This window comes from Elaeis guineensis, chromosome 3, assembly GCF_000442705.2.
Source record: "Elaeis guineensis isolate ETL-2024a chromosome 3, EG11, whole genome shotgun sequence".
Classification (NCBI taxonomy): domain Eukaryota; kingdom Viridiplantae; phylum Streptophyta; class Magnoliopsida; order Arecales; family Arecaceae; genus Elaeis; species Elaeis guineensis.
In genome coordinates, this window is record NC_025995.2 from 124251983 (window position 1) to 124276550 (window position 24568).

At 37.9% G+C, this 24568-nt stretch overlaps 1 long non-coding RNA gene across 2 annotated transcripts; it reads right to left on the minus strand.

Annotated features, from left to right (window-relative positions):
- Positions 1-6446: 6446 nt before the first annotated feature.
- Positions 6447-8391, minus strand: LOC105040333 (uncharacterized). Of its 2 annotated transcripts, none has more exons than XR_831099.4 (3): positions 8226-8391; positions 7203-7344; positions 6447-6787 (listed from the first exon to the last, which is right to left on the minus strand). It is a non-coding gene; the product is annotated as an uncharacterized lncRNA (long non-coding RNA). The 2 variants fall into 2 exon arrangements; XR_831098.4 differs by having other exon boundaries at positions 6447-6782; positions 8226-8389.
- Positions 8392-24568: the final 16177 nt, after the last annotated feature.

The window sequence follows — 24568 nt, forward strand, 5'->3', positions numbered from 1 at the left end:
ACTAGTGATTATAAAGTGATATCAAAACTTTATGTATGATCAATAGGATGTGACAGAATAGTATCAGAGTCAGGTTATGATCATTAAGAATTATAATACAAGTAATTGGAATATTATAGAGTGATATTAGAGCATTGGTCATGATCATGTGAGGACTATGATATAAGTGATTAGGATATGATAGAATAATATCAGAGCTTTAATTTAAGATCATTAAAAATTATGAAGTGATATCAAAGCTTTATGTATGATCAATAGGATGTGATAGAGTGATATCAGAGCATATGACTGAAGTGGTATCAGAATTTTTATGATCATTAGGGATTGTGATATTTCTAGGATTATAATCAATGGAGTATGATTGATAATATCAGAGTTTAAGGTTATGATCATTAAGGATATGATAGAATGATACTAGAAAATATAACTTAAGGTATTTGATCTTAAGGTTATAATTATTCAGGATTATGACTTTAGTGATATTTAAACTTAGGTTATGATCATAAGGAACATGATAGACATAAAAAAAATTTAATATTTGAATTTCGAATCAATAGATACTATGATAAAATTTATGCATAAGTAGCATATAATATCTATAATAGAATTAATGAGTTATATCATAGATTTCAATTAGTAGGGTTGATCTAAATATGAGAAGTGTTGACCTTAGAATGAAGAGGGAGATATTGATGTGTTGTATTGAGTATACTCGATGATTTTTGGAATGTTAAACTTATATGGTTGAAGATCATGATAATTTTTTTAATTTCGATGATAATTGTTTGAGCATTTTAAGTTTTGAACTTATCTAAAGGAAGTTAATTAGGGTATGATCTAAGATGGAATTATATCATATGAGAGAGAACTATTTTTGATTATTGAACCTATTAGAGGTCATATATGAAACTCAATCTTAGATGAAAAATATATTTGAATTTTATTATGAAAAAATGAGATACACATCCTGATAAAATTCTGGATTATTCAAAAATATCATATTTTGATTTAATTTGCAAAGTCAAAAGGTTACTTTTCTAAGTGGATCTAGGATATTTTGATATTGTTGTTAAATTAAATATGAAGAATTAGTTTTGTTAGAATATGATATATACATTATGATAAAATTTTTAATAATTTATATTATCATCTTTGAATTAGATTCTTTAATTTTTTTTGTGATTATTGAAGATGGTGAAGTATATTAATTATTCAAATCAAAATTTAGATTTTTGAATTGAATTAAGATATCTTGCTAGTGTTAAATTTTGAATAACTTATATAAGGGATAAGATTTTGTATGAATTTATCTATTAATATTAAGGGTTGTGATGAAGAGAGCTCTACAAGAAATAATCAAGTTGATTCTACTTACAAAGATGTTAGGTTGAATTCTTCTAGTTTATTCGAATTGAAGTTAATTCTTTTAAAAAGAAAGATTGATTTGAAAATTATCTAAATGATTGTAAGGTAAATCAAAAGTTAACTCATTAATTCTAGACATCTTGGATTCTTGAGGAGTGATGAAGCTTATGTAATGATTTCAAATATAGAAAGTGGATGAGATTCAATTTTAAGATGATATGCCCAACAGATAGTAAAGACAAAGAAACTTAAAATTTTACTCTAAATTTTATATGAAATTTGAAAGTTGGATCAATCTTTGATTGATCTAACATACAAAGATATTCTTATCTTTTGATAAATCTATATAATTTGATAAATTAAGATCAGAGTACGCAGCAAAAGCGTGATGGTTTAAATTGATTAAAAATATTAATTTTTTGATTCAAAAGATATTATGATGGAATACATTAGTTACAAATAAGGAAGGATTTTATTGATAATGAAAAGATGCTATAGATTTTATCTAATCTGATCATAGTCGAGTAATTTTTGCTAGTAGGTTATTTCATTGTAGATAATACCAAGAATAATCTTAGACATTTCAAGTATATTGTTAATAGCTTGATAGTTCTATTATTAGTCCAAAATATTATGGTTCTTCGAAAAAGTTGAGAAATCAATAAGAAGGGATGGGTTTGAGATTTCAAATAATTTTTGTTGTAACAAGATCATGAGAAATAAATAATATGTAAGACAATATTGGAAGCATGAGAATGATATGATGCATGTGTGTGTGTGTGTGTATATATATATATATATATATATATATATATATATATATATATATATTTAGAATACATCTCAAACAACATAATTTAATTTCGAGGATAAAATTATTTGAAGGAAGAAGAATATGACACTCGACCCATTTGGGCCTTGGACCAAGCCCATATAAAAGATCAAAGCCCATATTAAAAAAAATAAACAAGAAATGGGAAGAAGACTCTTGATGCGAGTCTTCTTCTTCGATGAATCTCGAACGAAAAAGAGTCCTAGGACCACTGAAGCTCTAGGACCTTCTATAAACAAGCCTCCCCCCTTTCTCAAGAGCCTCCACGGCGATCGTTAAGCTCGATCTTCCTCTTTTCTCCGTGGAAGCCGCAGCATCCTCTTCTCGTGTTCATCAGAAATCGAAGGTCGGAGAGGCCACCAGAGCTCAGGTAAGGCTTCAATTTTTCTTCTTCTCTCTCTTTCCTTTGTCCCTATGGCTTTAGATCCTCACCGGCCATCGAGATCGTTGGAAAACCCATGAAAAGGGTGAACCTCTATTCTGTCGGGCCACCTTCCTCCTCTTTTTCGGCCATTAGTGCCGTCATTTGCGGTGTCTCACCCCTAGGATAGGATTCTCATCTCTCTATCCCTCTTCTTTGAGAGGTCTTGGCCATCAGTGACCGGCCAATGATCGAAAAATAAAAAGAAAAAGAGCGGATCTCCTATTTTTTGAATTCTTTAAATCTCCTGTCGATTGAACCTCGTCGTCAACCATCTTTAGCTCCACCACTACCTCCACCTACTGTCGGACATCCGGCCATGCCGCCACCCTTCATCGGAGCCCGAGCCATCGAGGCCCTCCCCGATCCGTCCTCTGTTCAGCCAGGAAGAGAAAGAAGAAAAGAAAAAAAAGAAGAAGAAGAAAAGAAAAGGAAAAAGAAAAAAAAAGAAAGGAAAAAGAAAAGGAAAGAAAAGAAAAAAAAGAGAAAGAAGAAGAAAAAAAATATAATGAAAGAGAGTTCTCTCTCTACCTTTCTCTCTCTAATTTCTCTCTCTAGATTCTCTCTCTACTTTTTTTCTAAAATTTTCTCTCTCTAAGATCTTTCTACTCTCTTTTTTCTCTCTCTAATTTCATCATGGATCCTAGAATAAATTTGAGATGAAAATAAGATGATCTGAGATTGCTTCGAAATTCATACAGTAGATTGAATTTCGATCCGGTCCTTATTCGAAATTTATAACATCGATCATGGTTAATCCATATTGAGTCATCATGATAGGATCTTTAATAATCTCGATCATGATTGCCTCATTTGAAGGATACGAAGATTTTCTCCACTTTCTCTCTAACTTTCTCTCTCTAAAATTTTTTCTCTTAAAAATTTTTCCTCTCTTCATGAATTTTCTTTCTCTAGAAGTCTTATGGATTAATGGAGGGTCCAAATACTTAGACAAATCTGAATTTTGGTTAATCCTAGGAGAGGTCCTGGATTTATGTTATTAGTATCGATTATCGATAATTTTTTCCATATATAATTTTTATATTTAATTAGGGTCATGAAGAGATATGATTGTCTGCATAAGATGTCAAGTGGAATATCTTGTTAGAGAAATTCATAAATCAAAGAAGAACATTGATTTCTATATTTGGATCAGTCACTGATAAAAGTAAGAATCCCTGTACATGATCACCATTATATATATGCTATTTTACTGTTGGTCTTGCATCATTGGTTTTGCATCATCGGATTTGAGATCGATAAATTTATTATATCTGAGATACTGTTATTTGATTTTGAGCATAAGTATGTTATATCAATATATATATATATATATATATGTATCAGAGATTGATGGTATGATTATATGGATATGACATATCTAAATTGATTATAATGTAAGTCGGAATTGATTTGATGAAATCAACACATAATGATTAAATGAAAAAGAGAGATATGATATGAACTAGTCTTATCATATGGAATAGCCCGTCAGGAGCTTATGCTTGGGACAGTCCACCAGAAGCTTATGCTTGGGACAGCCCCCACTGGCTCATACATGGATCAGCCGGCCAGGAGCTCATACTTGGGACAGTCCGCCAGGAGCTTATACCTGGGACAGCCTCCCATGGGCTTTCGTACGTGGGACAGCCGGCCAGGAGCTCATCTTGGGACAGCCTTGAAAGGCTTATAAGAGAAAAATTATTTGGATGGTGACTGAGGTATAGACTTGGTTAGTCCAAAGTCAAAAAGAAAAAGGTTAAAGATCATGTGATAATGAAAAAAGAAATGAAAGTCAAAACATGGAACAATCGTTGAACAAAAGTATTTCACCCATTAACATATAATGATGCATCTTTTTTGACAAGACAGATAATTTATAAATATTTACAGTATTCTGGATATTGAACATGAGATTTTATGTTTTATTGCTTATCCTTATTTTTAGATTATATTATTAAATTAATGTGATATTGAAATTCTTACTGGGCTGTAAAGCTCACACTCCTTCATCTTTCTTTTTCTTCTCAGAGATACAGGACTCTTATGATTGGCTATGGTTTGGATTGCAAGTGAGCAGATGAATAGATAGAATGTCATGATATCTGATCAGAGGATAGAAAGAATTTCAATTGTAATTACACAAGTTTTACTAATTATTATTGGAATTAGATATTATGGATATTGAGAATGTAATGAATTATTTTTGGCCTTGCATATTCTTTAGGGCTTGCTCTAAAGAGTATACGGCTATCACGTATCCGACCTGAGTGTTGGGTTTGTGGCGTGACACTACTTGACTCATTACATAAGATCCTATATATAAATACATGAAGGTAACTCTTATGCTACCCTCACGAATACAAAGTAATCCTTGATTTTCTAAATGATCATTTTCCTAAGTGGACTCTTTGATTTAAGAGTTACATGGCTCTTTGATTTTCATAACATATTAATGACTAGACCCTTGAACTTTCAGTAACATTAATTATAAATTAACTTCCAACGCTATAAAATGAATGCAGAATTTTTTTGGAGCAACGGCACATTTAGAACAAGTTTCTTTCATGAAGATCCTTGCATTCCATTAACGTCAAAGCTCCCAACAGAATTGGTCGGCAACTTTCCTAATGGATTTGTCCAGCTTTTTCCTGCTCCAGTCAGTCCACATGTCATGTAGATTTGAGGGTCACCCCCTGATATTCAGCTGAAACTTGAATGCCATCAAACACAACAGGCAAAACGGCATTTAAGCAAGAAATGGGATATGGATTCTTAGTTGGCTCCGCACAAGGAACATCCAGAACTAACAAGCCAGCCTTAATTTTGTCTTAGCAAAATCTCTCTCAACTTCCAGCTCTGCAACGTCCAAAAATTCAACAAGTTGGATGGGGATAAAAGGATCCATTGGATATGTCTTTCCAGGTAAAAGCTCAAAAATATTCTCTCATCACTCTTTCATATACATAATTGAAATTGCAGATAATTATATGGATCACTGAACCCACCCAAGAGACATGAGTGGCCCAAAGTCAGGATGGTTTAAAAATCTTTAATGTGCTGCTTCGCTCTATTCATAATTGAAACTAAGTTTGGTAGAGGTCCAAACAGTAGACCTGAAATTGCTTCCATTTAAATCAAGGTATTATTATTATTATTATTATTGTTTGGTGGCATAAATCTCAATAAATCTATTATACGGCACCGGGCATAATTGACTCATCTTCATTTAATGACATAACTCTATGTTTTGCTTTTAATAAAAAATTATCTTCATTTCTAAACTATATGCCAATTACGCTGCAATCGATGTACAAATGAAATGCAGAATATGTGATGGACAGCAAAATTTGTAGGCGGGGAGATGCATATAGCTATGGTCCTATGGAATACTTCTGCTGGAGATGCTTATGGGGTGAAAGATGATATATTTAAGGATGGTTTAAATCTGCATAAATTTGTTAGCATGGCTTTTCCGGAAACAATCATGGAGATTTCGGATCCCGAGATCCTGCCAAAGAATGTGAAGAAGCTAATAACAACAGTAGCTAGAAATTAAAATGCTGCCAGGATGAGAACGCGGAAATGCATTATTTCGTTACTTGGAATTGGGCTTTCATGCTCAGAGAATCGCCGAAAGAATGAATGGACATGCGAGATGTTGCCAATAAATTCAACACAATTAAAGACAAGGTTGTCTGTTGTCGAAATCTTCGAAGAGGAGCCGTGGCCGGTTGCTGAGAACGAGCGAAACCGGTGGAGAAAAATTTGAGTTGCAGTCCACAAAAATTTAGGAATCATAGATCGAGGGAGTACACCAAGAGTACATACACCATGAAAACCAAAACCCAATAAATAAGCACTAGTAGAATACATAAAGATTCGTCCATCGATAGAGAGAATACATCACACTCACAATACAGATAGCATGTCTTATGCATCGACCTAACGCATTACTTCTAACATCTTATTTATTATTTTGATAATCGGCAAAGTAAAAAGCTTGCATCAACCTAGGTACTCGAAAGGAGAACCTTGACAATCCATTTGTAGAAGACTAATTGAGTCTTGCAGATTTGATGTTCACACCAAGAAACCAGACGACCCTCTTACTTTTCCTCTACAAAATCGAATTAGTTAAGGTCACCATTCCGACATGATCCTCTGCACTAAATCAGAAAACATAATAAGCCAATTGGTTAACTGATACAGGTACAATAGACAGTATCAGCTGCAGTAACATAGTATTCATTTCCTTTTGCTAACGAAGTTGGGTAAAAAACAAGAAGTTACCATATTAGGTTGACAACAATATAATACTTAATTGACATCAAGTAAAATGGAAACTTAGATAGTTTAGGCCTGATGGTGCCTTCTCATGAAGTAATCCGCAGGCCCTCCAATTACTTAAAAAATGCTTCACATGCACAAATTTTATCCAAAACAAATTTTTGCTGGATTGCCAGCGACAAAATGGACATTAGAGTCCTGAATAAAATATCGGTTCCATATATTGCACTAAAACTCGGCCTTGATCAAATTCGGGATAGAAATTAAGGTGTTTCCAATTGTTTAAAAATGTACCTATGTTTTTAGGGGCTGCAGGTCGGTGGGCATTCGGATGGCTGGGGATAACCAGGAATCTGTGGGTCGCTGTAGTAGCCGAGCATCCTCTTTATCACATTTGTAATTGTATGGAAGTTCTCGTTGCCCACCACCTTTGCCTCTGCAACAACCATGAAAAATAAAACTATTGCATGAGGATAGCTGAAGGACAGTGTCAGTTGTTGATAAGCAAAACATAAATAAAATAGAACTCTCCTCATCATCTTCCACGCAAACATTTCGAGAGATATCAACTTGACAGATATGTAATAATTTAACAGAGGAATTAATAGAAGAAATCTTGTATGCAAGGTTTTAATTGCTTCCATATATCTGCACAGCGGCCTTGGCCTAGAATTTTAGTTGGTAATTATCATATTTACCCAACATAATAAGATACCGCACGGCCAAAAGAAATTCGAAAAATTTTTCATAAAACCAAAGTATGTGAATGATGTGACATATATAATTAACAAAATATTTTTTATTACTTGACATAAGTAGATTGGGTGTGCATTGCTCATAATATATAGACCCGATATTAGGTTGAATCAGGCTCGCCGTAATACTTGAAGATCCCAGCTCTTGCAGGATTAGACAATCTAGAACCACCATCACACCAGCCTCAAAAAAAAACAAACCCACCGGAGCAACTCCCCCGTCTCCACCTAGTCCAGTGAATTTCATGGACATGCAGCAAGTTCATGGTGTAAGGTACAATAAACAAGCATATTTCTACATAAGCATATCAATTGTTTGGAGCAATGTTACTTTACAAATTTTGATGCAACAGAGAATACATGCAGGCCATTCATTCATAGATGAGAAGAAATGATGATATGAGAGAAGCCAACGAGCCAATGATTTTATCCCATTTATGCCCCATCCATATGAAATAAAGCCATTCTATCCCCATCAAAAAAAATTAAGACATTCTATGACAAGTAGGTATGATGATTTTTTTTTTTTTTTTGGGAGAGAGAGAGAGAGAACGATACTTACTTTGCGGATCGTTTTGAACAAGTTCCCTCGAGGCCAAAACGGGTATGATGGCCATGCTTGACACAAGAAACATGAGCAGCAGTATGCGTGTATGGAGAGCCATCATCCCTTAGGCCTTAACACACCCCTCAGAAGTCAGGTCTAAAGATGAGACAACGTGATTCCCTTCTTGTAGCCGTGATATTTATAGGCAGGTTAACACGGCAGCACAGCACATATTTTGTTGACCTTAATATGTTCAGCAAATATAAATATATTGATTGATAAAAGGTCAAGAAACGGCTCTTACGTGATTGTTAGGTGACCGTTGCCTTCAAACGTTGCCTTGGAAACCACGATATCTTTCCACCTGACCTAAAGGAAACGGCTAGGGTCGCCATCGACGACTGCAAGAAAAGATGATGCATGAACTAATCCCACGACTCCCGTGAGTGGCTTCCATTCCCCGCTTTGCACAGGGGAGCGCTGTAATACAGGGCTCGTTAGATTTTATCCAAATTTCTGGATTGCACTTGGCAATCTAAACCGTTTCCCCCACTAGGAAGTAGAGTTTCCATGTTTTATTACGGACATGGTAGGTTTGTTAGTTAGGTTGATATTGTTGAAATCATGATTGATAATCTATAACTTGCCAATTTAGAGGGCGTCTAGTTGAGGAGAGTTGGGGTCTGGAATAGAAATGGGAATGGATTACCCTCATTACAACCATTTGGTTGGAGGAGTCTAATTCTGATTTTGATTTCGGACTAGAATGAGATGACCTAGTTCCTCTAGAGTTCAATCATGACTTTCTTTTAAAGATTCAAATCTCTATTCTGATCCTGATTTCGGCCTCAAATTAAATATTTCTAATGGTATAACCGTTGCAATTCTAATTCCAATCCATTTCAATTTCAATTTTAATTCTGGTTGCGGATCAAAAACCCTTGGACGATCTCTCACAGCAGTAAAAGCCAAGCATGGTGGAATGAAGTAAAGAATTCTCTCTCTCTCTCTCTCTCTCTCTTCTCTTTTTCTTTTTCTTTTTTTTTTTTAAGAAAAAGAGAGGCATTCTCCCCTACCAACCACCTGGGTGTAGGAGGAACTCGGACCAGGTCATTGGTTACCCCTGATAATGACTATATCAATTTTGACTAGTTGGCACCCAAGGCAAAAGTATCTATAATCAATGTAGGGCCTAACTGGATGCATATAAATTAAAATTATTCACATAAATTTCTTCTTATGAAAAGGTGCACCCAAATACCTGCGGATCAATGCACATTAAACAATCAGACTCTCGAAGAACATCAAACGATTCCTGTAACGAAAAATGAAAGCTTTTACATGATCTACTTGAAAGCAAGAAAGGGACTGGGATTGACTTATTATATAAATGTCTAGGATTTGTCATGAATTTTTTGTGAAAATAAAAATATTAAATTACCAATAACAAGTCAAAATGTCGATTGTCAAGTCAACTCCAACCAACAATTGGAGCCACATTTACTCGTCTAAGACAGAGACTGCACATCAAAATATGTGGACTAGACTACAATCTTTGGTGCATCTTACCAACAGCTGAGTCTTCTTTTCTAAATCGGTAATGCATTTTCATTCTTGGTTGAACCTGCAACTCTAAATCAGTAATGTATTTTCATTTAACTTTTTATTAAATAAAAAATAAATTATGTCTGTAGTCTTTAAACTACATTCAATTTTTTTAAATGATCTCTAAACTACAAAAATCTAAATTTTAGTCTCCGAACTTTTTGAACCATTTTAATATTGCCCTTCGCTCATTTTCGGCACCTTTCTCGTACCAAAAATCCTACGTGGTAGTCATCGATGCTTATATGACAGTTACCGATGCTGATTTATAATAAAAAATAATATTTTATTATTATTATTTTATTATAAATTTGATTCATAAAATATAATATTTTGTTATTATTATTATTATTTTTATTATTCTTCTTCTCCTTCCTCCTGACCGACCATTCCAGCCACACCCTCGCTTGCCTCGGTGCCCCCCCGCCCTGGCACCCGCACCCCCGCCCGCCCCGGACCCCCTCTCCGGTGCCCCCTCTCCTTCCCTCTGGCCTCCCTCTCTAGTGTTGAGGGCGAACGGTTGGTCATCACCGTTTAGAATCCCACTGCAGGCGATCTCTAACGATGATGAGGATGGAAGAAGGGCAAAGGAGGCGAGCAACGGCGACGGTGGCGAGGTGAAGGGAGGGAGATTGGAGGGGAGGAAGGATGCAAGGGCAACCGCACGGACCCATCGCAAAAGAAAGAAAAAAAGAAAAAGAAAAAAAAAAAAACAAACCCCCTTCCCCCTTCCCTATTCGGTGGAAATAGAACACCTCCCTTCCCTCTTCTTTGGCACCCTCTCTCCTTCTCTCTCTCTCTGCCTCTCTCATGTGTGCTCACTTTCTCCCTTTCCTATTTTGGCGGGAATCAAAATAGGGTGTGCGGCGGGGCAAGGACCAAGGCGGGCGGGGGTGGTGTGCATTGGGGCGAGCGGGGATGCGACGGGGCAGGCTGGGGGAGGGGGGTGTGTGCCGGGGCAGGCAGGGGTGCAGCGGTGGTGCAGGTAGATGGGTCGGTCGGGAGGAAGGAGAAGACTCAATCTTTTTCATTTCTTTTTTTTTAATGCTTTGAGATTCATGCGGGGCACCTAATTATCCATGTAAGCACCGGTTCGGGCGAAAGAAGTAAACCGATGAGAGAAAGTCGTCGAAAATCACCGAAAGGACAACATTAAAATGGTTCAGAAAGTTCGGAGACTAAAACTTAGGTTTTTATAGTTTAGGGATCATTTAAAACAATCTGATATAGTTTAAGGACTGCAGACATAATTTATCTTTAAATTAATTGGATGATTAATGATTTAATATCATTAGTTTTCATATATTTCAAAAAAATAAAAAAAAAGAAAGTATCTTGTCCTTGTGTTCTCCTTAATAGCTGATTATTGTTATACTCTCAAACTTCATGCTTTATATTCCTCTGTAAACATTACAAATTCATACTTTGCGCCTTAATAAATTGGGGGGAGCACCCTGGTACCTCCATTTACACAAAAAAGAAAAAAAGTCTCCAACCAGCAGCTGTCTTTCTCATTTACAACCAAAAAGAAAAAGATAAAGAAAAAAGAAAAAAAAAAGATTGCGTGCGTAAGGTTTTGGCCGATCAAGTTTTTGGTAAATGTTTGGGAATATTTTGTAATAAAACCTTGAATAAACCACCTACCCTGGTGTAGATGGTCCAAAAAAAGACACTAGTTATCAATCCATCCATTGAAAATGATTTGTTACGTGACGAATAGGAAAAGTGCTAGTAATTCCATGGCCCTTAGCCATGACTTTAATTTTTCAGGAAAAAACTCTTTCATGCGGCACGAGAAGATTAGTATGATTAATGAATTAATCTTTATAATAGATAAAAGTTCCTGCAGGGATAGCATTTTTATTCTTAACAAAGTCAGGTCTCCAAGAATTTTTCAACGAATAATAGTTGTTGCGGCCAACTCCCTGTCGCCGGTGACGAGCACCTGCAAGACAGCATCCACACAAATCGGATTGGTGTCCGGCGGAGACCCTCCGATGCTTAAGTCAGAGAAGGAACAGTAGTTTTTGAATTTAGGAAGTAGCAGAGTTCTGGCCCCGAGATGGCTTATCAGTACTGCTCACTGACCCCCTTTTTATAGATGATTCTGGTGTAACCATCGAGCACGTGATCCCGCTTTTTATGGCGCTAAGTTGTCGGGCCATAAAAATGAAACTAGTGGGACGTTAATTCCCCTTAATAGCCTGACACGTAGTCGATAATCGTTTGTGACGGTTATGATATGTTGAGCAGATTAGCCGATCATATGTCGGTAGAACCGACCATATGCCAATAGAATCTATGAGCGACCGTCGGCTAGTAGTTCTGTTATGCTGATGGTCTAAGTCATTCACTGTCGATTAGTAGTAGTCGAATCATTAGTCAGTCAGCCGACGGTAAGTTGGTGCGGTTCGCTCAGTCGGTCGATGAAGAGTCGAAACCGCATGTTCAGCCGATACGCAGTCGGAGTCGTGGTAACCAAAGTTTGGAAGTTGGTCGGTTTACCCCAACAGTTGCCCCCCACTCTCAAGTCCAAGGTGAACCGACGTGTATATTGTCACGTGGTTCGTCACATTGGATGAAGGGAGTTATTTCTATCACATCGAACCTCAATTTTGATGCTGCTTTCTCCGAGATATGGGCGATCGGCTGCTTTATCGTTTTGGTGGGTACGATCATCTTTAAACTGTCACACTGACTGGATGATTCAGTATCAGTTATCAGTGTCAGACATCATTTTGAAAAGTTGATTCGATGTCGGCCGATATGATTCTGACAAGTAGATTTATGCCACGTATCCGAATGTTATTTGATCAGACTGTTCACACAGATTAAGGTGATGTGGCTCGATTTGGGGTAGGTACGTCGAACTGTCGGATCAATGGTCGGTCCAGATGTTGCCACGTGTCATCATCTGATAAATCTTTGATTCGATCGCCTTCATCTCAACTGTAGAGGGATCCTATATATACAGGATCGCTCTCAACCAAACTTCTACTTTTTATTTTGTCTTTCTTGGTGCTGAAACTCTGTCAGACGGTCACCCCAGTGTCAGAGGTTGTTATTCCCATCTTTTTCAGGTCAAGTTCCTATCTTTCCTTAAGTCTCTGTTCCTTTAGAATCTCTGCCTTCTTTAGAGTCTTGTCTCTTATGGCTAGGACTCCTCCTTCTCGGGACTGTCGGTCGGAGAATCCGACTGACGAATCCCAGGCAGGTCTAGAGGTGGAGGCTTCTTCACTTTCGAGGCCGAATGTCCAGCGATTTCGAGAATAGTATTGTATCCCAGAGCAATTTCAGCTTTTCATCCCTGGGGTCGATGGTCGGGTGAATACCCCTCCTTCAGGCTAGGTGGCCTTCTATGTTGAAGATCTTCGGATAGGTCTTTGATTTTTGATTTTAAAATTTGTTCGAAATATTTTAGATTACTACGAACTTTGTCCGGCTCAGCTAGCACCGAACTCGGTCTGGCTGATAATTAGTTTTGCCTTGTTGTGTTGGTTGCTACCGACTAAACCTCGTCCTTCTCTTTTTCAAGCTTTCTTCATCCTCCGAGCTCATCCGAAGGCCCGAGGGTGGTGATTTTTTAACCCCCGAAAAGGTCTTTCCTTTATTATCGGTCTTCCATCGTCCATTCATGGATGGAAGAATCAATTCTTCTTCTCTTCCTCTACCCTTCCTTGGGGTTTTCCTTCCCATTGGGGCGATCCATGAACCAGTCCCAATGACAACAGTCAAGTAGAGGTCGGCGATCGGGAGAACTTCCATCGGCTGAAAGACATGGTGGTCCCGATGCAGAAGGAGCTTGTGATCGAACAGGCCCTTTATGACGTCGGCCTTAGTTTGGTCGTCCGTCTAGATATAGTTGGTCAGTCATTTCTGACTTCACTTTTTTTTTACTTGTTTAAGTTGTACTGACTTCTGTTGTAATTGTAGCCATGCAGCCGAGGGAGCGAGTGTCGAGTACCGACATTCGTCAGCACGCTTCCAGGAAGAGGGCAGCATCCGAGGTTGGACCTTCTCAATCATCGAAGAGGCATCAAACTTCGACGCAAGTTCAAGCGGCACCAGCTTCAGTCGTCGCTTCAATGCCGACTAAGGAACTCGATGCTCCATCTGCATTGGTTCCTGAGCCGATCCTGGCACTGTCGGCCCCGACAGTGCTCCTTGCTGCATCATCCGAAGAAAGGGCAGCAAGGAGAACTACCGAAGCACCGTCGGTAGTTCCATCGACTGAGAAGGTTTGGGTCGATGCAGGAGAACCCGAACAATCTGCGACTGCGCTAGTTGCTCCTTTAGTTGGGGCGCAGTCGAGTTCAAGCTTTCCCTCGCTTTCGAACATGGGGCCGCCGACAAGGGCTTGGGGGAAAGCTCCGATGACTTCGGCAGAAGATGTAGCATCGGAGGGCCAGATGGTTCACTTCAACCTTCAAGTGCCTGGTGATGAATCGGCCTTGGCCAATCCGACATTGGTCAAGCAACTATGCCAAGCCGCTCTTCTTTCGATTGATCAGGAGCACTGGAAGAAACGGACGGTGGCGGAGATGTTTTCATCCTTTTATCCGATGATAATTGGGGTAAGTTTCTTTTTTTTTTTTTAACCCAACTTATCTTCTGTCTGCAGTTGATCCATGACATGTTCGACCTGGAAGCCGGCTACGCGATGGTTGGCAATTTTCATAGGTCATGGATGAATAAGGTGGTGACTGCCGATGCTGAGAGAGGGGCTACACTCGAATAGCTTAAGTCGGCAGCGTAGCAGGAAGCTAAGCTTCAAGAGGAGGTTTTCTGACTAACTGACGACTTAGCATCCTCGGAGGCTGAACTTAAGTCAGCTCTCGAGGCTATTTCGGCTCTTGAGTCGTAGGTCAAGAGCAAAAAACACTCTATCCACCGGCTTCGACAGGAGCAAGACGGATGCATCGAAGAACTTGAAGCCAAATGTGGACGTCATCGGGCCAGCCTGGAAAGGTTGGCATTGGCCGAAGAAGAGTCATCCTCCACTCAAGCCGATGCTGATTTGGCGAAGGCGGAAGTGGAGTCAGCAAGGGAGGCATTGAGTCGGGTAATCGAAGATTTTTGAAGTTCGAAAGAATTCAAGGAAGAGATCCTCGAAGGTGACTTCGCCTCGTACTGCATCGGGTATGAAGACGATCGAGATACGATCGAAAAATTATATCCGAACCTCGACTTGAGCAGCATCATCCCTTCAAGATTTGAAGATGGGGTTGCTGAAGAAGAAGCAATGCTGACTCAAGATGAAGCATCGATCATGCCTGAAGTTGTTCAAATCGCCGACACTACACCAGAGCAAAGGAATAGGAACGATGACGAAGCTTACTCTATGTATTTTGCTTTCCTTTTTGTGTAATTGGATACATATAATCGAACTTCAGTCTAATTTTGTAACTTCTTTTTGACAATGAATGAAATTATTTTCTTCTAAGTTTGAATTATTTGTCTGGGTATTAAGTCTGTAATGTCTGCAATGTAAAGTAGCCACGGAACATTAATCGGTGATCCGATCATTTGGTAGAACTTGTGGAATATTCGTTAGTCACGTAGTCTTTGACGTACTTAATAGAAGTTAGGATAATGATGGTAAGTCGAATATCCTATATCCTACGCTTGGTCAGTTTGTACGTCAGATCATTTGATAATCGATAGCAAGTCGAATATCCTTTGACTGGCTGTAGCCATGTCAATATAATTTCAATCTGATCTTGATCATTTTGGCATTTCATTCCGCTTAGTTAGGACTAAGTCAGCATATTAGTCTTTCGACTGTAATCAGTTTTTACAGTGGAAAGCCGACATTGATAATCGAGATATAATCGACACTACAGCTTTTGCAGTGAAAGTCTGTATATTTGATGTTGGTTTGAGATTGCAGTCGGTATATCGATTTTTGCAAGAAAATCAAAATATAATCGACACCGAAGCAGTTGATTCTCTGGCTTTTATAGTGAAAGCTGAAATAAACTCCATGTCGAAGTACAGTCGATAGTTCGATTTTTACAATGAAAGCCGACATATAGTCGATCGTTGATAGAACTTGACCAAGGCTTGTAATTTTGAAATTTTTGTATTGTATTCCAAATAATATATATATCAACAACTTTATAGGTGATATATTTTCAGATTGTCGGCATTCTATGTTTGGAGTATTGCCGACCCTTCAAGGGTTTCTAGTCGATATACGTCCGGTCTAAGAGTTTTGAATATTTTGTAAGGTCCTTCCCAATTTGGAGACAGTTTTTTTTTATCTAAAGGTTTTGAGATTTTTGCTTTTCTTAAGACCAAATCTCCTGGCCGGAAGATCTTCGACTTGACTCTTGTATTATAATACCGGGCTATTCTTTGCCGATATACAGCCATCTAAACTTGAGCTTACTGTCGGAGTTCTGAAAGGAGATCTAAGTCAGCTCTCCGATATTTAGAATTGCTCGGCTCACTGTATTATTCTACTCTTGTTGATGGTAGTCCGATCTCGAGTGGGATCATTACTTCTGTTCCATAAACCAAATTAAAGGAGGATTCTTCAATCGGTATGTAGAGAGTTGTTCGGTACATCCATAAGATCGGATATAATTCTTCCATCCAGAGGCCTTTGGCTTCATTCAGTCGGGTCTTAAGTCCGTGCAACATTGTTCGGTTTGTTACCTCCACCTCTCCATTTGACTGTGGATGGCCGACTGATGTGAGTTTGTGTGTGATATGAAACTTCGTATAAAATTTTTTAAAATTTTGATTATCGAATTATCAACCATTATCGATGATGATGGTATACGGTAAATCGAATCTGTAAATGATAGATTTCTGAATGAAGTCTTCTATTTTATTTTCAGTGATTTAGGCCAGAGGTTCGGCTTCTATCCATTTAGTGAAGTAGTCAATAGCAATCATTATGAATTTTCTCTGATCAAATATCGGGGGAAAAGGATCAAGTATATCGATTTTCCATTGTACGAAGGGCCATGGTGCTACAATCGATGTCAACTGACTAGTCGGTTGATGTTGTATATTTGTATATCTTTGATATGGTTCACACTTTCGAACAAGTTCAGCTGCATCTTTCTTTATGGTGGGCCAATAGTATCCTTGTTGCAGGACTTTATAAACTAGAGATTTGCCTCCCAAGTGATTTCCACAAATTTCTTCGTGTACTTCTCTAAGTGCATAGTCGGTATCTGTAGGTCCAAACACTTTAGCAAGGAAAGTGAGAATGACCTTTTGTAGAGATGACCATTCAACATTACATATTGAGAGGCTATCCATCGAAGTCGTTTGGCTTCTGAAGGATCTGTAGGAAGAATCCCATCGGTCAAGTATTGGACGATCGGATCCATCCAGCTTGGTTCGATAGTGAGCTGCAATACTTCCTCGACTTTATTGATACTCGGCTGTTTGAGACATTCAACGAATGTCTGACCCAGCGAATTGAAAGCGGTAGTAGCCAATCATGAAAGTATGTCAGTCCGAGTATTTTCAGTTCTGAGAATGTGAAAGATCTCAAAATATTTCAAGCTTGCTGTAATATCTTTTACTTTCTGAAGGTACTTCGTCATAGTGGAGTCTCGAACTTCAAATTCACCCTTGACCTATCCAGCAATCCATTGTGAGTCGATGAAGATCTTCAAACTGTCGATCTCAAGCTCTTTGGCTATTTTCAAGCTGGCTAAGAGTGCTTCATATTCGGCTTGATTATTTAAGGCTTTAAAGTTAAACCTTAGGGTATATTCAGTGACTATCCCTTCAAAATTTATGAGTATAAGGCCGGCTCTATTACCTTATGCATTAGATGCTCCATCAATATGCAGCACCTAGGTCGACCTTAGATCGGGTTCGAGAGTCGTAATCTGCTTTATTGTATTATCATCTGTATCTTCTGGCTTATTATCGGATATTATACATTCTGCGATGAAGTCGGCTAGAACTTGCACCTTCATAGACGATCGTGGGCGATATTGTATGTCGAGCTCGTCAAGCTTTACTGCCTACTTCACCATCTAACCTGACGTATCAGGTCGATGTAAGATCGCCTTCAATGGCTGATCTGTCAAAATCATAATTGGATGTGCTTGGAAGTACGGACGAAGTCGTTGTGCCGATATGATTAGAGCGTAGATCATTTTCTTCGCTCTTGAGTATCGGACTTCGACATTGTGAAGTACTTTACTGGTGTAGTAGATCGATCGATGGATTCGATTTTCATCCTCCTGGACGAGCACCGAACTAACCGCTTCTGTTGAAGTCACCAAGTAGAGATACAATATCTTTCCGACCTTCGATTTTGTAAGCAAAGATGGAGAAGCCAAGTATTTTTTCAAATCTTTGAAGGACTGTCGGCATTCATTCGACCATAAGAAGTCCTTTGTCTGCCGCAAAGTTTTGAAGAATAGCAAGCATCTCTCGACCGACCTAGAAATGAATCGACTGAGTACGGCGATCCTTCCGTTGAGTTGCTGTATCTCTTTCTTTGAGCTCAGATGCTTCATGTTGATGATGGCCTTTATCTTTTCAGAATTAGCCTCAATTCCTCATTATGAAATAAGAAATCCGAGGAATTTTTTGGAGGTTACCCCAAATGCACACTTGCTCGGGTTTAACTTCATCTGATATCGTCGAAGCATGTCAAAGGCTTCCTCCAGATCCCAAAATGAAGTTTGGAGACTCTTCACCAACATATCATCCACATATACTTCTATATTTCATCCGATCTGTGCCTTGAAGATCTTATTGACAAGCTGTTAATAAGTAGCTCTGGTATTTTTCAAACCGAAAGGCATTACTTTGTAGTAGTATATGCCTTTGTCGGTTATAAAAGTTGTATGCTCTTCATCTTCTGGTGCCATCCGGATTTGATTATATCCGACGAAGGCATCCATGAAACTCAGAAGTCGATGGCCTGAAGGTGCATCAAACAATTGATCAACTTCGATAATGAAAAGCTGTCCTTCGAACAAGCCTCATTCAAATCCATATAGTCGATGCAGGTTCTTCATTTTTTATTGATTTTTCTCACCATTACCACATTGGTGAGCCAATCGGGATATGTAGCTTCTTTGATGAAGTCTGCTGTGAGGAACTTGTTGACTTCTTCATCAATGATCTTTTGTCTTTCAGGGGTAAAAGGTCGCTTCTTTTGTCTCACTGGCTTAACGTTCAGGTTGATATTAAGTCGGTGATTTATTACTTCTGAAAGAATCTCGAGCATGTCGGTGGCTGACCAAGCAAAAATATCAATATTGGCTCTGAGTAATTTTATTAATTGTTGCCGCTCTGAGTCAGGCAGTTGCAATCCAATTTGGACCGTTTTCTCGGGATCTTCTTCTTTCAGCGGGATAGAAACCAATTGTTCAGCTGGTTCACCTCTTTTCTGATTCTCTCTTTGGTCTAATTTATCGACAGGCAGAGAGTCTTCAGGCTTATTATTTTGGGTGGAGACAAGGAAGCAGCGTCGGGCAAATTGCTGATCTCCACGTATCTCTCTGACTCTATTTCTCGTTGAGAATCAGACTAATAAATGGTATGTCGAGACCACTACTTTCAGAGCGTTGAGTTCAAGTCGTCTGAGTATGGTGTTATAAGCCGAAGATACTCGAACTACTGTGAACATTATGAAGATGGTGCTATATTGTGGTTCGATTCCAGCAATTAAGGAGAGAGAGATTTCTCTTTCTACTGTGACAACATCTCTTGTGAAGCCGACTAATGGCGTCGAGACTCTCCTGAGTCGATCAGTCGGTAGTCGCATTCAGAAGAAAGTCAGATAAAACAGAACATCAATCAAGCTTTCATTATCTATAAGGATTCTTTTTACATCATAATTTACTATTATTGTCGAGACAACAACAGCATCGTTATGGGGAGTTTAAATTCTCCGAACATCTTCTTCTGAAAAAGTTATTACATTATTGAATCATCGTCGTTTCACCGACTCTTCTTCGAAAGTTTCCCCCTAGTCCAGTCGTCCGGAGATCATGTTGATCATCCCTGCGGTCGATTGATTATTCGCAGCTTCCTCAATTTGTGGCTAAGGTCGTCGATCGGCAGGAGCTTGAGTCGGTGGATCTCTCCGGTACTTCTCGAGGTAGCCTCATCGAATCAGGGCCTCTATCTCGTCCCTGAGTTGAATGCATTGTTTGGTATCGTGACCGTGATCACGATGGAACCGACAATACTTTCTCCAGTCGCAGTTCCTCAATGACGCTTTCATCGATGGAGGGTGTCGTAGGTATTCTGCTCCTTCGATCTCCATGAGGATCTGCGCACGGAGAGCAGAAAGAAGAATGTAGGAGTCATACCTACTATAACTCGGCCTTAGACTCCATCGTCAGGGCGAAGCTTGCTTATTGGAAGGTGGCCAACTTGATTCGGCCAGAGCTCCTCTCTTCTTCTGTTTCTTTTTCTTCTGACCTTTGCCTTTTGTCTGGCGTCGGTCAGAAGCTCTTTCATCCACACGCATATATTTGTATGCATGCTTCAGAAGTTTAGCATAAGTCCGGAGGAGAGTCTTGTCCAAAGAATATGTGAATCGAGATCCCCTCAGATCTCTTTTTATGGCCGCTAATCTGTTGCAGCCAACTTCCTGTTTCCTGTCATCGGTAACGAGCACTTGCAAGATAGCGTCCACACAGACCGGATTGGTGTCCGGTGGGGACCCTCAGATGCTTAAGTCAAAGAAGAAAGTTGGTGCATAGTAGTTTTTGAATGTAGAAAGTAGCAGAGTTCTGGTCCTAAGATGGCTTACCAGTACTGCTCACTTATCTCCTTTTTATAGATGATTCTGATGTAACCGTCGAGCACGTGTTTACGCTTTTTATGGCTCTAAGTTGTCGGGCCATAAATATAAAATTAATGAAGCGTTAATTTTTCTTAATAGTCGTGACACGTAGTCGATAACCATTTGTGACGGTTATGGTATGTTGAGCAGATTAGCCGATCATACGTCGGTAGAACTGACCATATATCGGTAGAATCTATTAACGACCATCGGCTAGTAGTTTTATTATGTCGATGGTCTAAGTCGTTCGCTGTCGATCGGTAGTAGTCGAATCATTAGTCGGTCAGCCGACAGTAAGTCGGTGTGATTCATTCAGTCGATCGATGAAAAGTCAAAACCGCATGTTCAGCTGATGTGCAGTCGGAGTCATGATGATCAAAATCGGAAGCTGGTCGGTTTATTCCAATAACAGACAAGTAATACCAAGAGAGAAATTATATCAGTGAAGTAATGGGATGAGAGCTTGAATGTGAGTACATCCGTGTGCAGGTAGGATACGGTGGACTTGCACAATTTTTAAATTATTGAAACTGGTATGAAAATGGACATGCATCACTGATATGGACATTGATGGCATGAAACTACGTCTGTACATGTATACCTATACACATACATTCATACATACATACATACATATATTTTAACTTTATTTTTAAACATACGACAGGCGGTTAAGCTTATCTGGTAGACAGGCTTCGGGCGAAATATAAGATGGCCATTGAAATCAACAGTAAAAAAACAAATTTTTTTTTGATAGAAAATGAGAGGGAGATTCCTCTGATTCATTAAAAAAAATATTATATATAGTTTTATAGTGTATAGAAATACGAGACACTCGTTACGAACGTTTGGCATGGTGAATATAAATCCTGCCCTCAAGTTAAATTCCCATGCAGACACCTGAATAGATGACACGCAATAGGACAAGTGATTAAAGCTCGAGAGTACAGAAAATATTATAAAGCTTATACAAATATGAAAAAAATATGATCAAATTATTAGACAGACTCGATCTATAATATTCAGCCAATAAAAAAAATCATGACAGATACAATCATCTGTTTAGCCATCTTAAAATAATATTATAATAATATTTGTTTCATTGAGCGTATTTATTATAAACTAAATCCATTCCATATGGGCGGATCCCAAATGCTGCTCGCCCTTTTGCATATACAATTCTTTTTACGGAGGCCGGGGCCACTTTTCAACGTGTTTTTTTTTGGTACAACTTTTCAACGTGATTGCCCAACAATAAAAAGGGTTGTCGCACGCGATTTCAAAAGTCCAACAAGGACTGTGACTTTTGATAGAAAGCTTATCCAGTAAACATATACTTGACTTTGACCAAGTCCATCAAATGTAGTCAATCATACGTGGCTTAATTGTTACCGAGTGTAAATAAGTGGACAAAGTCTAATTAGAGCTGCGTTGACTTTGACGTCGCACGTTTTGCCAGTATGCAAAAATTGCTTACTATTTCTGCTCTTCCTGAAAAGCAAATCACTTATTGTCCAAATTTGTCTCGACCTAGATAATGACATCTATAAACATTTTCCTCTTTTCTTTATGGTACATCTACTATGTACGGTTGCCGGTTGGACTTCTATTCGGCTGCATGGAAGAAAGGAAAGGACTTAGCGACAATCATTTCTCATCACCAAAAGCATGAGGTAAGTTGCCAAGAAAAATCTTCAGTGAGTGTATCCAAAAAGAAAGGATCTTCAGGGTAAAACAAAGTCTATATAGTTGGATACGCTTTAAAGACTCGTTTGGTTGATAGAAAATGAAAGGGGAAGAGGCATTTTCTAAGAAGTGAAGAAAAAGCCTCTTGTTTGGTTGGAGTTTTAAGAGAAGAGAAAATGAAAAAAATACTTCTCATAGAAAGTCACTTTTCATATTTCATGAAAAATGAAAATCCATGGAGGAGATAGATTTTGACACTTCCCATAACATGAAAAGTGATAGTATTTTTTTTTTTAAAATATCCTTTTAAGATCCATGGCTAAAATTTAATAAAATATCAATGGATAGTTAAGATGAAATACTGAATAGTAATATAATATTATATTAATATTATCTTAATATTTATATAAATATAATATTAATATTTATTATATTTTAATATTTATATTATTATAATATTTTTATTAATATTAATATAATACTTATATTAATATTATATTATATTTATATTTTTTATTAATAAATTTATTATATTAAAATATCCATATTATATTAATATAATATTAATATATTAGTATTATATTAACACAATAAATTATTATGGTCTAATGTTATATTATAATATGTTAATATTATATTTATATTAATATTAGTATAATATTAATATTTATATAAAGTTTATGAGTAAAAATGTATGGTTTTATATCTACTAAAGGTTTTATATCTACTAAAGGTATAATAGGTATTTTACACAGTTTTTTCAAAAAAATAGGTGTTTATCCAAACATAAGCTACTTTATAATAAGTCATCTTTCCATGGTCAACCAAATATACCAAAATGCTATTTCAGGAAGTAACTTTCTGGGAAGTTACTTTTCAGAAAGTTACTTTCTGGAAAGAAAAATTTTTTTCGCGAACCAAACGAGTCCTAGCATGCTATGTCAGCATCACTCGAAGCTGCCGGGTGCTGACCATTTCTAGTATTTTGGAGAAGTAATTGCAAGGTATTGGCTAGAAAAATATTCATTGTATGTACGCAAAAAAATAGGTGTTGTGGATAAGACAAAGCCTATATAGCTGAATTGACATGCTATGTCAGTGGCACTCCAAGCTGCTGGGTGCTGAATTGCGAAGTATTGGCTCGGAATTGACGGAACATTGATGATAACGTTTGTAAACCAAGTTCATCATAAAAAAGCATTTGCAAATTAAGTTTTTCTGACTTTTTCTTGTATTTTCTTGGATCAAATTAGATCTCATATGGAAACATTGAATCTCTTGTAAGCATCAATTAACACCTAAGCAATCATGCTTTCTTCTTAAATGAGTACTTAACAACCATGTCAGAAAAATGTCTTAAATTGTTACAAATGAAAGTAATGCTACCTAGCACCAATCCCTTGAGAAAAGTTTTGTCTATGAAGAATATCCCTCAAGGGTAACAACAAGAAAAATGGTTAATTGCATCATATATAGAAGGCTCAAATATTGTCTACTAATTGGATGGCAAGTATGTGGAATTTCGACTATAAAAAGTATATATTTTCCTTCGGTTGCCATCATCAAATAAGAGAGATGTTTCCATATAATCATCAAACCAATTTCCAAAAGGATCTAGTACAACTCAAATTGTAACAAATTTGAACAACGTGGACATGTCGATTGTAAAAAGCATATTGTCGATTATAATTCATACATATAATCATAGTATATTAGACAAAACCCCAAACTGTACAGTAAATAAAAATCTGTCACAAATTTTGACCATTGGAATTTTATGCAACAAGAACTTTGAACTTTTTAATACTTTAGTATAACAAAAATCCAAGCAGATTAATGTTAGTGGCACTGCTTGTGACCGGATGAGGTCAAAAGCTTTGAAGTCTGCCATTTTCTCTTCTTTTCTGTCCCCTGCCCGCCCCGAACCGAAACCACCTTTGAAGTCACAAGCTTTGAAGTCCATGTCTTTTTCATTTTTCCCTTTTTCCGTCCTCCCGCTGCCCACCTGAACCGGGAACCAGGTTTGAAGTCACAACCTTTGAAATCTTTATGTCTTTTTTCCCTTTCCCTGCCGCCGCCGTGATCGAGAACCATGTTTGAAGTCAAAAATGGAACTCTCTACAGTACAAGGTGAGAAGAGAGGTACCAACTCCCGAAGGAGACGTCATTGCTATAAAAATTTATGCGAGGAAGGTAGCTTTGTGTTGGACTGATGATGTGGAACAACGACGACGACGACAAAAGTCGGGTGGGGATTTTTATAACGCGTTTTGCACGACTCTAG